Source organism: Petromyzon marinus, chromosome 5 (assembly GCF_048934315.1).
Source record: "Petromyzon marinus isolate PM22_M1 ecotype Great Lakes invasive population chromosome 5, UKy_Petmar_22M1.pri1.0, whole genome shotgun sequence".
Taxonomy (NCBI): Eukaryota; Metazoa; Chordata; class Hyperoartia; order Petromyzontiformes; family Petromyzontidae; genus Petromyzon; species Petromyzon marinus.
The window spans coordinates 4156985-4170944 of NC_133671.1; the positions used below are offsets into that span (position 1 = coordinate 4156985).

A 13960-nucleotide genomic window follows, 5' to 3' on the forward strand; every position below is an offset into this window, starting at 1 on the left:
AGCACATGCTGACACTGTCATTTACGTTTTTGAACGAGCGTGATGATCAAGCCGACAGTAGCTCGGGCTTGCTACCATTTCCTATTGAATCGAAACATTGCTAGAAGCTTTTTGCTTTATAAATTGTCTGCTTTGAATGTCCACACACAGGCAACAAGAACAACCGCCATTTGCTACGAAGTGACGGTGACGTCACCACAGCACCTGTGCCAGCCTATATGCACTTTAAGGCTACGTGAAGTGTCGAACGCCCGCTGGCAGGTCATGGACAGACCCAGGTGCCATGGGTTGACTAGCCGATGCACAATCTGTGCCCCCTACAATGCCAACTTGCTGTGTTTTAGCCGCCCGGCGCTCCACTCATTGTTGTGAGCGTCACTCCTCTGCCCTCCTTTGTTGCCGGAGGGCGGTTGCCTCCAACTGCCCCGTAGTATCCTACAGAGGCCAATCTTGACACCGCTGGTACCAGTTATTGGAAAGTCCATATCCTCTTGCACCACATCATTCCATCTCTTATAGCCCGTGCTGTCTGTTTAGCCCCCTTTATCCAACCAAACAAAAGCTGTATGGGCATGTGTGCTCCATGACCCAGCCAACGCAGCCTTGGCTCCTGGAAGAGCTCACCGATGGGACTGTGTCCAGATCTTTAGAGAATTTGTGAACTCACAAATCCAGCCTGGCTAAACCCAAGATTGATCGTAAGCATGGCAGCCTGAATGTTTCTAACTGGCGAAGATTAGGGGGTCCACATTTTGCAAGCATAGAGAAGGGAGGACATGACTGTGGCCGACAGAACCTGAAGCTTTGCATGACCGGGTAGCTTTCATACAGCGTTACATCGCCGATGAAAAGGTAATTCCACTCGACTGATTCTCGACCGCACCGGAGCATCGATCGGCCTCCCTTTGTATCTGTACCAGATGGAAATTACTCCGGTACAGCCATGGAAAGCTCAAACTACGTGGTCGAAAAAGGTGTTTAAATAATGTAGGGGCCAGAGGATAATAATGTCGCACCCCAAGGTGAACAGGGAATGGCTCTGACTTCAGGCCTCGTCGCTTTACCCGGGCCCGCTCACCATCATGAAGGTCCTTAATGATTGTGAGCCGAGTGTCAGGGACTCCGAAAGCACGAAAAACAACCCAGAACCGAGAGGCCTCTTGATGGTATCATAGGCCTTGACCAGGTCAATAAAGCCAGAATGAGTTGGAAGTATCCACGGTTTACCCCGCCATGCGCCAGAAGTCGGCAGTGGCGTGAGTGAGCCATAGCCAAGCCTTGTACTATAATTGTAAGTGTGGGATTACTCTCCAACACACAACCGGTGTGCTGAATTAGTAACGAATTGGTATGTTTTGTTTACGTGACTAACCTTACTAATTGGTTGTGTCGGGTGGGTTTACCGACATAATTATATGATCTTGCCCAAACAAAAACCTGTATTGTGTACGCTTGCTGTTGGTTGTGACTCGTGTTATTGTAGTGGTGTCGGTTTGTTGGTGGTAATTGTGGTTGATGTTAGTGGTGGCTGTTGGTGGTGATATTTTAATATTGATCATGGTGGTGGTTGACGTTAGTGGGCAGCGGTAGTATAGCAGTTAGTGTGCCGCGCTACAAACCCGGCGACCCGAGTTCTATTCCCGTTCACGGCCAACACTGGTGACGATAATCTAGACCGGCCTCCCCTAGGTCGACTCGGCCTCAAATTAAGACAAAGGCGATCGGGCGTGGTTGTTGGCCACCGACCCCCTCGTGTACCGTGCCGACCTTCATTGGTGCTCGCTAGCAGCACTTGCCCGAACAGTCTGTAAAGGCCATACGGGGGATCTTTGCCTTTGGTTGACGTTATAGGTCATGGTGTTAGTTGTTGGTGGTGATGGTTGTTGTTGTTGATGGAAGTAGTGGTTGTTAGTCGTGATTGTAAGTGCCTTGGGTTTTGCTGGTGGCTGGTGGTGATTATTGTTCATTCTGGAATTGGGTTTGCTGTTGTTGTCGTGGTGTTTTGTGCTAGTCGTGTGCTGGTGGTGGTAGTTTGTTGTCAGGGGTATTGTTGGTTGTTTGTTTTAGTGGTGTCTGTTGGTGTTGTGGTAGTAGTGGTGGTTTATTTCTGTTGCTTGTTGGTGGCTTCGTTCGTGTGGTGGTGGTTGTAAATGGTGGTTGCTGTTAGTTGTGGAGTTGTTTTTGAGGTGATTGTTGTTGGTTGTGGAGTTGAGATGATTTGCTTGTCAGCTTCAATGTAGCCTCTCTGTTCACCAAGGTACCTGTACCTAACACGATAGCAATCATTGAAGACTTGGTCCAACAGGGACTGAATCCTGATGTACCAACTTTGGTGAGGCGCTGTCTTACCAACACTTACTTCATCTGGAATGGTACATTCTACAAACGAAATTAAGGCACCCCTATGGGTTCTCCCTTATCACCAGTGGTAGCGAATGTCTTCATGGAGAAATTTGAAACAGATGCCATCCTGACATCCACCCTACATCCTTCCCTGTGGAAGAGATACGTAGATGACACTTTAGTCATCTGGCCACATGGCCAGTCAGCACTGAACCAGTTTTTCAACCAAATCAATTCCATACACCCATTAAATTCACCATGGAAGTGGAAAATGATGGCAAGCTACCATTCCTGGATGTTTTGATCGAGATGAGGCCTGATGGCTCTCTGGGACATTCCGTCTACAGGAAAGCCACCCACACGGATTCCTATTGAAAGCCTGACTCCCACCACCATCCGGCCCAGAAGAACTCCCTCATCAAAACCACACCATAGGGCCTGCTGCATCTCCGACCAGCGCCACCTAGCCAGTGAACTGGAGCACATACACCAAGCCCTCAAGATGAATGGATACTCAGACCGCACAATCCCCAAAGCTGTAGCCCCAACCACGGGGAGACAACCATCTGAGGACCCCATCAAAACCATCACCTTGCCATACATGGCATGTGTTACCAAAAAGATTTCCAAAATCTTTAACAAACACAAGATCCAGGTCCGATTCAATACAGTACACAAAATCCGTGATTTTATCCCATCTGTAAAGGATGTCATCCAGACATGCAATACCCTGGTGTCTACGAACGAAGCTGTGTCTGCGGCAGCAGTTACATTGGGGAAACGAAACGACATGTCTCGGACCGTGTTCGCGAACACAAGGCAGTTTTAAAACACGGCAGAACCAATACCTCTGCAGTGGCTGATCATTGTTAAAACACTGTGGGCTCGCACGATATTGTTTTTTTCCGAGACCAAGGTACTCTGCAAACCTTCGGGCTACCATCAAAGATTTGTTAATGAAGCCATCCAGATGTATAAACACAGACAATTTCAACCGAGAAGATGGGTATAAGGGGCCGTCCATAAATTACGTTAAGCGATTTTGGACGATGTTTGACCCCCCCCCCCCTCTACACGGCGTCACAAAAAGTCAGACACCCCCTCAAATATGACGTCACAAAGCTCTGCCCCCCCAAAAAAAAAATATAAAAACTGCTTCAAATCAAATTTTGATTGAAAGCTTTCGTGACTGCAGTAATTCATATCCTTAGCTCTTTCAGTAAAGGCACATTGAAGGGAAACAATAAAACAATCAAATATATTGTTTTATATATATTTTATTGTTTTGTTGTTTCCCTTCAACGTGACTTTACCGAAAGAGCTAAGAATATGCTTCAAATCACTTTAAACTATTGTCATTGTAGTACGTATTTAATGTGGCGCTGCACTGATGTTGTAGGATACAATTTTTAATTTAAAAAAGTCTATTTAATTAAGCAGAACGTACTCTTTGGTTCTATTCGGTAAAGTCACGTGGATAAAAAATAAAACAACAAAAATCACGACGTTTCGGCCACAACACAAGCGGCCTTCATCAGGTGAAGGGATCAGGCTGTCTCGAGGACAGCGCTGGAGTGAAACACAGCCACGCTCAGACCGCGGACCTTTAAGCTGTGTGCGAGGAAACAAGGTGCCTTGACAAAGGAATTAGCATAAAAAAATTAGCATTTGATTGGCCGACTTAGCATAGAGGTGGTGTACGTGCGGGTGGACTTGCCGTTTGGCGCGGGTGGGGGGGAGTTTACCTATTGATGGTGTGAAAAGGGAATTTTTAAGAGCTGCGAAAGTTTGGGGTACCACTACTTGAAAAATATACTGTACCATTGAAAATTATATTCTTAGCTCTTTCGGTACAGGGCTCCAGGCTCAGGTACAGAGACTCAAGACTCAGGTACAGAGACTCCAGATTCAGGTACAGAGACTCAAGATTCAGGTACAGAGACTCCAGACTCAGGTACAGAGACTCCAGACTTAGGTACAGAGACTCATGTACAGAGACTCCAGATTCAGGTACAGGGCTCCAGACTCAGGTACAGAGACTCCAGACTCAGGTACAGAGACTCCAGACTCAGGTACAGAGACTGCAGACCCAGGTACAGAGACTCCAGGATCAGGTACAGGGCTCCAGGCTCAGGTACAGAGACTCCAGACTCAGGTGCAGGGTTCCAGACTCAGGTACAGAGACTCCAGACTCAGGTACAGAGACTCCAGGCATAGGTAGAGGGCTCTGTGAAGGTTGTAGAGTCTTAAATTACAAGCATACAGCTCCGTATCCCTGCGTTCACCTTGTAAGAAATGAGTGGAAGAGATACCTCCTAAGAACCCCCTCATCAGTCACTCTCAAGACTGCATCTCCCTACAGAGTTTCCTGGGCTTTCCAAGTGAACAAATTCAAAGCTATTCTAACAAAGTATGGACATCTCAAATGTGAGTTTTTTAAGAGGTTGGTTGATATCACGTATTCTGTCAAATGTTTAGCATTTGTTTTGGAACATTGTACCATTACAGTTTAAACAATGTTTTCTTGATATGCGACCACTTTGATCAGAATATTTATTTCGACTGGAGGAATCCGATGGGCTGGCGGAGGCAGAGCGACTGGTTGTTTTAAAGGGCAGGGCCTAGGGCATGGGTTGACAAATATGTGGCTCTTTAAGGACTGCTGTTTCGTGACGTTGTTTATTAAGGACCCACCGTCTCCTATTCACCACACAGTGCATTTCGGCTCTTGAAATATTGAGTTTTTTGTTATCGAATTCTAAAACAAGTGGCTCTGCTTGTTACTTTTTTGGTTTGCCGGCACCTGTCCTGGGGGTAGGGAGGAGGTTGTTTTCAGAATGCTCATGAAGGACACAACTGTGACTCCATAGAATAGCTTTGAATTAACAGCATAACGGGTCTTTCAGACTTGCTTCAACATGATTCGTTTGTTCATGCCGACATTACCGAGTGATGCGTTGTATACTGTGCTGTGTTTGCACAGAGGCCCCAACTTGTTGAAATGAAAACGGCTAGGTTGGCACAGTGGGGAGGCACGGGTGACGATTCATCTGCCAGTGATCTCAATCAGTCAAAGCCATGGCACCTGGGTCTGTCCCGAGACCTGTCAGTGAGCCTTCGACACTTCACGTGGCCTCAAAGTGCAGCTAGCCTGGCACAAGCGCCGTGGTGACCTCACCTGCACTTAGTGGCGAATGGCTGCTGTTTTTCCTGTTTACGTGTTTACACGTGTATGCGTTGACGTGTGTGTTTCCACGTGGGGCGAGGGGTAAGTGTAGCGGTTAGCACGCTGCGCTTTGATTCCCGCTTACGGCCAACACCAGTGACGATTACTTGAACCGGTCCTGGGACTCACCTCGGTCGACGCAGCCTCAAATGAGTACCTGGTGCGGTGTGTAAACATCGCCACTGGGGAGACAAAGGCGGCCGGGCGTGGTGCTGGCCACTCACCCCCTCGTGTGCCGTGCCGGCCTTCATAGGCGCTCGCTAATAGCACTTGCCCCTACAGTCTGTTAAGGCTACACGGGGGATCTTTTATCTTTATATTCTTGGTTCTTTCTGTAAAGTCACGTAGAAGGGAAACAATAAAATAATAAAAATATAAAAAGTAAAATTCTCACGACGTGTGACGGTTTTCACACCTGATGATGATTGCTTGTGTTGCAGTCGAAACGTCGCGAGAATTTTATTATTTTAAATATTTTTATTATTTTATTGTTTCCCTTCTACGTGACTTTACCGAAAGAACCAAGAATATGAATCCCTGCAGTCACGAAAGTATTAAATAAATAGAAATATTTGATCTTTGTTTCCACGTTGTGTGCGTGTGTTTACGCGTCGTGGTTACACGGTGCGGAGTTCACGCGCGCAGAGATCGCTTCGAAGCAAATTCCGCTGTCAGTCAGAGAGGCATCGTCTTCTTTGCGTGTAACGTTACAACATAACTCAGCAGGCAATACGCCAACCTTGTCCATACATCGCTCCCTCCATCTACCGGTTTGAAGTGTGTTTGACACATCCCATCAGCCACACGGACCTTCTGGGGGAGCGCATACTTTCAGCAGAGTTCATTCAATGCGCGTACACAATCAGTGCCGCCGCAGTTTTGAACCGCCAGGCGGCGGTGGGTGCGGTCGTTGCGTTGTGTAATAAATAATTTAAGTTTTTTTTATTATTATACGCTTTTTATTAACTCTGTCGATTGTTGTATCCTCAAATTTTGTAACTCAATTTTTACCCACTTCCCAATGTGGTATCGACTGCAAACTTGGTATGCTTATGTCATACTGATGACAATACTGTATTCTATCATTAAAATAAAAAGTAAATATATTTTTACAAATTCTTTTTAATGTTATTTTTTGCTTGGGTCTAATTGTCCACGCTCAACTGACGTTGGCTGTAAAGCACCACGGTCCCCTTACGTTGTGGTGAGCTTCGATTCCACTCCCTGGAGTCGTGGACTTCTTTCAATACTAGTACGGTACATTTTATTAAAGCGTGTTTTAAAAAAAAAGTTTTTTTAAAACATTACTTTTACAGTGTGGTACGCAGCTGTAAAAAGGAGGCGTTACTAATGTATTCTGTTTATCACCAACGGCAGACAGCCACAACAGCGCAGTGGCAGGACCCCGGGGAATCTATCGGATTACTCAAATGCACAACTCGATTTTGTTTCGGTTTAAAAAACAATAAGTTAATTATTTCTTAGGCGATCCCCAAGTGTGTGTTCACGTATATTCCTATAATTCAGGTGAGCCATCACACAAGCTGGCCATGTCAGCATGAGAGTGGCACGTGCGATTGATCACAAAGACCAATGAATGATGATACATTCTGCGTTCAACGTTTGGGAAACTCTCGCCTTGTTACAACAACAACGATGATGATGATGACAAGTTGTCCTGTGGCCTCATGTGCGGCATTGCGTGTGTTCCGTCGCTCTCACCTGGTCTGTCAAAGACAAAGTTCCCCCGTGTAGCCTTAACATACTTTAGAGGCAAGTGCTACAAGCGAGCACCTATGAAGGCCGGCACGGCACGCGAGGGGGTGGGTGTGGCAAGCACCACGCCCGGCCGTCATTGTCTTTCCAGTGACGATGTTTACATACTGCACCAGGTACTCGTTTGAGACTGAGTCGACAGTAAACAACAACTATCAATGACCATCAACAACAACCATCTCAACAGCAACCACCACCAGCAGCACGCGATCAGCAACCACCATCAGCACAAACTACCACAACAGCACTAACAACCACCAGCTATAAACCAAAGCCGCTTTTAATCACCAACAACTGTAATCATTACCAACAACCACTACCAATGTGAACAATCACCACTAACCACAACAACCATCAATAGTCGCCAACAACAATTACATCTATAACCATCACCACCAACAGATAGCAACCACCACTACCTATAACGTCAACCACTACCACGAACAATAACAAAACACCAACAACCACCAATAAAACAACCACCATCAACACAACAACCACCACCATCTACCACCAATAAAACAACCACCATCAACACAACAACCACCACCATCTACCACCAATAAAACAACCAAAACTTTCAGCCACCACCAATAAAACAACCACATCCAACACAATGACAACCACCAGTCAACACCAACAACCACTACCAATAAAACAACCACCACAAACCGATAACAGTATCTTTCATCGTCAACTACCACCAACTACAGCAACAACCGCCAATACGACCAACATCACGCATGCACCATCATCGCACGCCTATATAGGGCAACGGTGGGGGTCTCTAACGAATTCAAATCACAGCCGAGCACGAGGTGCACGCGGCAGCGTCACTGGTTGGATGGCTCGCACGAGCACACGGAACACGAGCCACGTGACCCGGGACTCGGAAAACGAGCCACGTGACCCGGAAATAGGAGAACGGGCCACGTGACCCGGAACTAGGAGAACGGGCCACGTGACTGTTACGTCACCGCGTCGTCACGACAACCAACTCGCGCGCTCACGACGACGGATCTCCAGGCTGTGTCCAGGCAGGCCTCAACTCTGGTCCCGTTCGTGGTTGACGTGCGAATTGATTGGACAGGCAAAACTTAATTGGTGTTAGAACACAACGGGAGGGATACAACAACATTACCTCGTCACCACTGTTGGAGAGAAGTCCCGTTTTGGAAAGAAAAAGCGGTAAGCGACCCTACTTGTACAACTACTACTACTACACTGGGCTTGTAGTGAGTGACTCGGGGAAAGAGCCTCCTTGATATTACAGACATAATCATAGCACCTAGAGTAATCATAGCACATAGAATAATAATTATAGACTAATCATAGAACCTAGAGTAATCATAGCACATAGAATATTCATAGTAGAGTAATCATAGCACGTAGAGTAATCATAGCACATAGAATAATCATAATAGGCTAATAATAGCACGTAGAGTAATCTACAACACGTAGAATAATCATAGTGTATAAATAATAATAGCATGTAGAGCAATCATAGTACGTACAATAATCATAGCACATTAAATCATTATAGGGTGCAAAGTAATCATAGCACATCATAACACGTCGAATAATCATAGCACGTAGAGTATTCATAGCACATAGCATAATCATAGCACATAGAATAATCATCGCTGGTTGAGTGGCGCACAGAGAATGGGGGTCACGTGACCCGCGCTTAGGACGACGATCTCGAGGCAGGGCTCACTCTGGTCCCGTTCGTGGTTGACATGCGAACTGATTGGAGAGACAAGCGCGTTGTGACAACGATATACTGTAATTTGAAGGTGCAACGATTATAAGAGGCGTGGCTGCTTTGTCTTGGGTGAGCTGCCTTTGAACAACTGCCAAAGCACCTTATTCGGAGTGTTAAGTCCAGCCAAGCACAATCATGATAGAATGTGCGAAATACAAATGCAAAGTTACGGGAAAATTATTGCGATAGTCAATAAGATCGTGAAAATTATCGCATCGTATCGTGAAAAATGCTATCCTGGCAACCTTATAATTCATAACTAAAGTCAGAATCTTTCTTTTTACTGGAGGAATCCGATGAGCTATGAAGCTCTTTTCCACAGATGTTCAGCAGGGGCAAAGTACAGGTAAAGCAAACAATCATCCAAATCATACAAATGAAACTAAACCATCCCCATCCTACCAGGCAAAGCCCACGAAGCTATTAACTTATTTTTCAGAAGCGCCATGGCTAGCACAAATGATAGCTCAACAAAGTGGCTCGTCATTTGGACATCGATAGCGGTGGCAACGGGCAGAGAGGCTGGGGAATGTGGAATGTGCGGCAGGCCTCACGCCTGCACAGAGGAGGAGTTCAGGGCCATGAGCATGGAAGCACTCTATCTGCTTCTGCTGCTGTTACTGCTGCTGTTACTCCTGCTGCTCTTGCTGCTGCTCCACCTGCTGCTGCTGCTGCTCCTGCTGCTGCTCCGCCTCCTGCTCTTGCTGCTGCTCCACCTGCTGCCCCTGCTTCTGCTGTTCCTGCTGCTGCTCATGCTGCTGCTGTTACTGCTGCTGCTTCTGCTGATGCTGTTCCTGCTGATGCTGTTCCTGCTGCTGCTTCTGCTGCTACTTCTGCTGTTGCTGCTCCTGCTGCACGGTTTGGCTGCTGCAAGGCGTCTCATTAGGGAGTCGTTCTCCTCACTGAGACATTTCCATTCTAGATTTGAAGCTTTCGTGACTCCAAGGATTCATACTCTTTGGTTTTATTCGGTAAAGTCACGTAGGTAAAACAAATTAAAATAAAATGAAGCTTGCGCTGCCTCCGAAACGTCGTGTTTTTATTGTTTATTTTATTTTAATTTGTTTTACCTACGTGACTTTACCGAATAAAACCAAAGAGTACATTTCCATTCCTCGCCTTGCTGCCAGTGATGGATTTGGTTTAATGGGGGCATGCACGCTGCTATTGTTTTGAGTGCCCACCCGCTTTCTAAGATTCATCTCCTTCCCTATACTGGTTTAATACCACCACCACCACGGTCCGTTGCCCAATGCCAACGCTCCACTGTTATTTATAACTGGTCGTATTGGTTCTAGTCTTTTTACGTGAACTACGAATCGTGGCGCGAAAACGTAAACACGCCACGTAACTGCATTTGGTGATGTTTTGGCTTTGATTACCAAATTTAGCAATCTTGTTTACCGTAACGCAAGCGTTTTACATATTTTATGACCATAAAGTTCTACAGACACTCCTCTACTGAGGAAAATTCGACTTAGAGATACGAACAAACCTGTCTGTGCGTCCAGTTTGCCTGTTCGGACCGAAAGTCGTAAGTTAAACCGCCGCGCAATAGATGCCATTGGTGGCATCGGCAGAACTTGAAGAACCAGTGGAATCTATGTTTATAGGAGATTATACAACTTTTAGAGCTATTCTCTTATTTAGTGTACATGTCATACAAAATGTTCGGAACCGACAGGAGTAAGTTGGACTTACGAACAAATCAACTTACGAACACACTTCTGGATTCTGACTCGTTCGTAAGTAGAGGAGCCCCTGTATTTCCAAAATGGCCCACGTTAATGGGTGCCTGCTTCACTGGCACAACGAGTAAAGGTCGAGTCGCTAAACGTGACCCCTTCTCTCGCTCCCCAGGCCATGGCTCCCCAGCGCTCCTCGTGCCTCGTGACCGCAGTGCTGCCAACGCTGCTGCTACTGCTGCTCGTCGCCCGCCCGTGCGAGCCGTGCTTCAAGTGCACGGAAGCCATCGCGGTGCCCCTGAAAGCGCTGCTGAACAGGATGGAGATCGACAGGCCCTTCATTCGCACGAAGACGTACAAGGGCGTGCAGAATATCATCTCCAAGCTGCTGGGAGAACATTCCAAGCGCTTGATCTGTGAGTCACCCTTTTTACTTTCATTTCATTTTTTTACTCTTTATATTTACCAACTGAGGACCACTGAGCTATATAGTTATTTTTCAGAAGCAACCTGGCTAGCACAAGTGATAGCTCAACACAGTGCCTTATCACGGGGAAATTTATGGCAGCCAAATATTCTCAGCGCGTGATGTTGATTCTAAATGTGGAGGGAAAAACCAGAGGATCCGGAGAAAAATCCACGCGACCACGGGGAGAGCGTCACGTATGCTCCAAATATACAGGTGTCAGGGTTCGGGATTGAACTGACAACCTCCTGCATACCAGGCGAGGGAGTTAACATCTCCTAGCCACCGCAACGCGCTCGTTTCCTCACCGAGGTGCAGTACGAGGGCAGCCTGTGTCTCGGCACGTCACATCAACTGACAGGCCGAGAGGCATGCGGTGCAAAGAGTAAATATTTCATCAGTTTAACACGTAGGAGGTTTTTGCGACCAATATCATCCATAGTGGAGGTTTTTGGGTTAGATCGTGTGAATATAAATGTGTCGTTAAACCCGCCACCACCCGACACAGTCAATTATCAAGGTTTGTCAATGTTGTGGGTTTACTCTCCAACACACCGGTGTGCTATACTAGTGACGAATTGGCCACGTTCTGTTTACGTGACAACCCCTTACTAATTGGCTGTATCGGGTGGTGGCGGGTTGAACGACGTATTTATATTCATGCGATATACCCCAAAACCTCTATTATGAGTAGATATATACACACACACACGTGTCTGAGATGTGTCTGCAATACAGCTGTAAGACACGTATCTGAGAGATGATGGAAATGTATGCTCGAGATAGTGGATGTGTTAAAAATGTAATTTAGTCCAGATCTGTATGCAATGCATGTGTTAGACAGAAGAGGAATGTAATATGTATTCAGATGAGCTGGACGTGAAACAGAATAGAGATGAGAGGTATTCAGAAGACATTGGAGGATGAAGATGCGTTTCAGAATATATGCAATGCCCACCGCAACAATCAGGGACGACTCGAAGACTTATCTTTCAACTCGGCGCGGCTTTCGTGACAACTCCACAACGATTCGTGAATGAGTGGCGTGCATCACCACCATCACTGTGGAGCCTAACACTGAACATTAAACTCCGCACACACCGCCCAGTCACTGCCACCCCGTCCACGTGGCCTCTCGGCCGTGTGGCTGTCCCCCTGCCCTCCCTTTTCGCCCCAGGAGGCCTCCCCTGTAAACGCCGCGCGCCGCCCGGGCGGCTCATGCAGGAGGTCGGGGGTTCGATCCCGACTCTAACGTCTGCTGTATATTTGGAGTTTGCGTCTCTCTCTCTCTCGCTCCCTGTGGCCGCGTGGATTTTTCTCTTTTTACCTCCACGTTGAGAAACGTGCTTCCGAGTATTTGGCTGAGAGAAGTGTCCACGCGATAAGTACACTCCGTTGAGCTATCACTTGTGGCCAGGTCCGCTTCTGAAGATAAGCTGCGTAGCTCATTGGGCCTTGCCTGACAAAATAAAAAATAGTTTTGCATTTGGGGCTGTCCATAAATGACGTCACGCACCTTGGGGGGGGGGGGTCAGACATTTGTGACGAAGAGGGGGGGGGTTGAGAAATGTGATGTCACATCAAAATGCACAACTTTAAATAAATATAGACAACACGTTCTACTTAATTAAATAAACTTTTTAATGTTTTCTCCTACAACATCAGAGTATAGCGCCACATTAAATACGCACTACAATGACAATAGTTCAAATCGATTTGAAGCATGTTTTATTTTGGGTGGGGGCAGAGCTTTGTGACGTCATATTTGGGGGGGGGGTCTGACTTTTTGAGACGTCGTGTGACGACGGGGGGGTGGGGGGGTCAATCGTCCAAAATCGCGTGACGTCATTTATAGACGGCCCCTTTCCTTCTCCCCACCCCCCTCCGTTGGTCCTGCCTCTTCTCTCCCCTCGCACCGCCCTCTCGCCTCCACGCCACTCCCCCCGTCTCTTCCCCCTGTTGTATTCCTACACTGGCCGTGTCCTCGCGCTAACACCCATCACGCTGCCCCCTGTCGTCTGCACATCCACCGGCCCCCTCTGGCCATTCGCACCCCCCCCCCCCCCGGGCTTTCCATTCCCCTCTCATCCACCGACTGTCCGCCGGAGATCGTTTAGCTCGGCTCGACCGCTCACGGCCTCGAGTGACCTCGTCCCTCCCCTGCTATTTCCTACATACAGGATCGGAATATTTATTTATACTGGAGGAATCCGATGAGCTATGAAGCTCTTTTTCACAGATGCACAGTCACCGTGCCCCTACTCCTGTCCTCTGCTGGCTCCACACCCCGGTCTCTTAGATGTTCCATGCGCCGACTCGCTTGGGTGATTACATTTATATATTATGAGAAAATTAGGAGAGATGTTAATTTCGAAGAGAAGAGAGATACAGTCATCAAGAGAGTTATAAGATTATTTACATTTGTAGCGAGGTATGAAAGAACGATAGGAATTAGAGGCAGTACCGTATTTTCCCGCATATAACCCGCGGGGTATACCACTTTTTACAAACAAAACAAGACCCTGCGGGGTATATGGAGGTGCGGGCTATCTGAAATTGGTTTTACACAAAACGTTATTTTTGCGGGGTATATGCGTCTGCAGGGTATATGCGTATGCGGGCTATATGCGGGAAAATACGGTAATTAGAGAAATATAAGACGTAGGTGAGAGGCATTCAATATAAATGCACAGAGGTAT

General features: G+C 46.9%; 1 protein-coding gene across 1 annotated transcript in view; it reads right to left on the bottom strand.

Annotated features, from left to right (window-relative positions):
- LOC116938952 (ecotropic viral integration site 5 protein homolog) overlaps positions 1 to 13960 on the bottom strand; it is a 583027-nt gene that overhangs the window by 502512 nt on the left and 66555 nt on the right. The gene's annotated exons all lie outside the window — the stretch shown is intronic.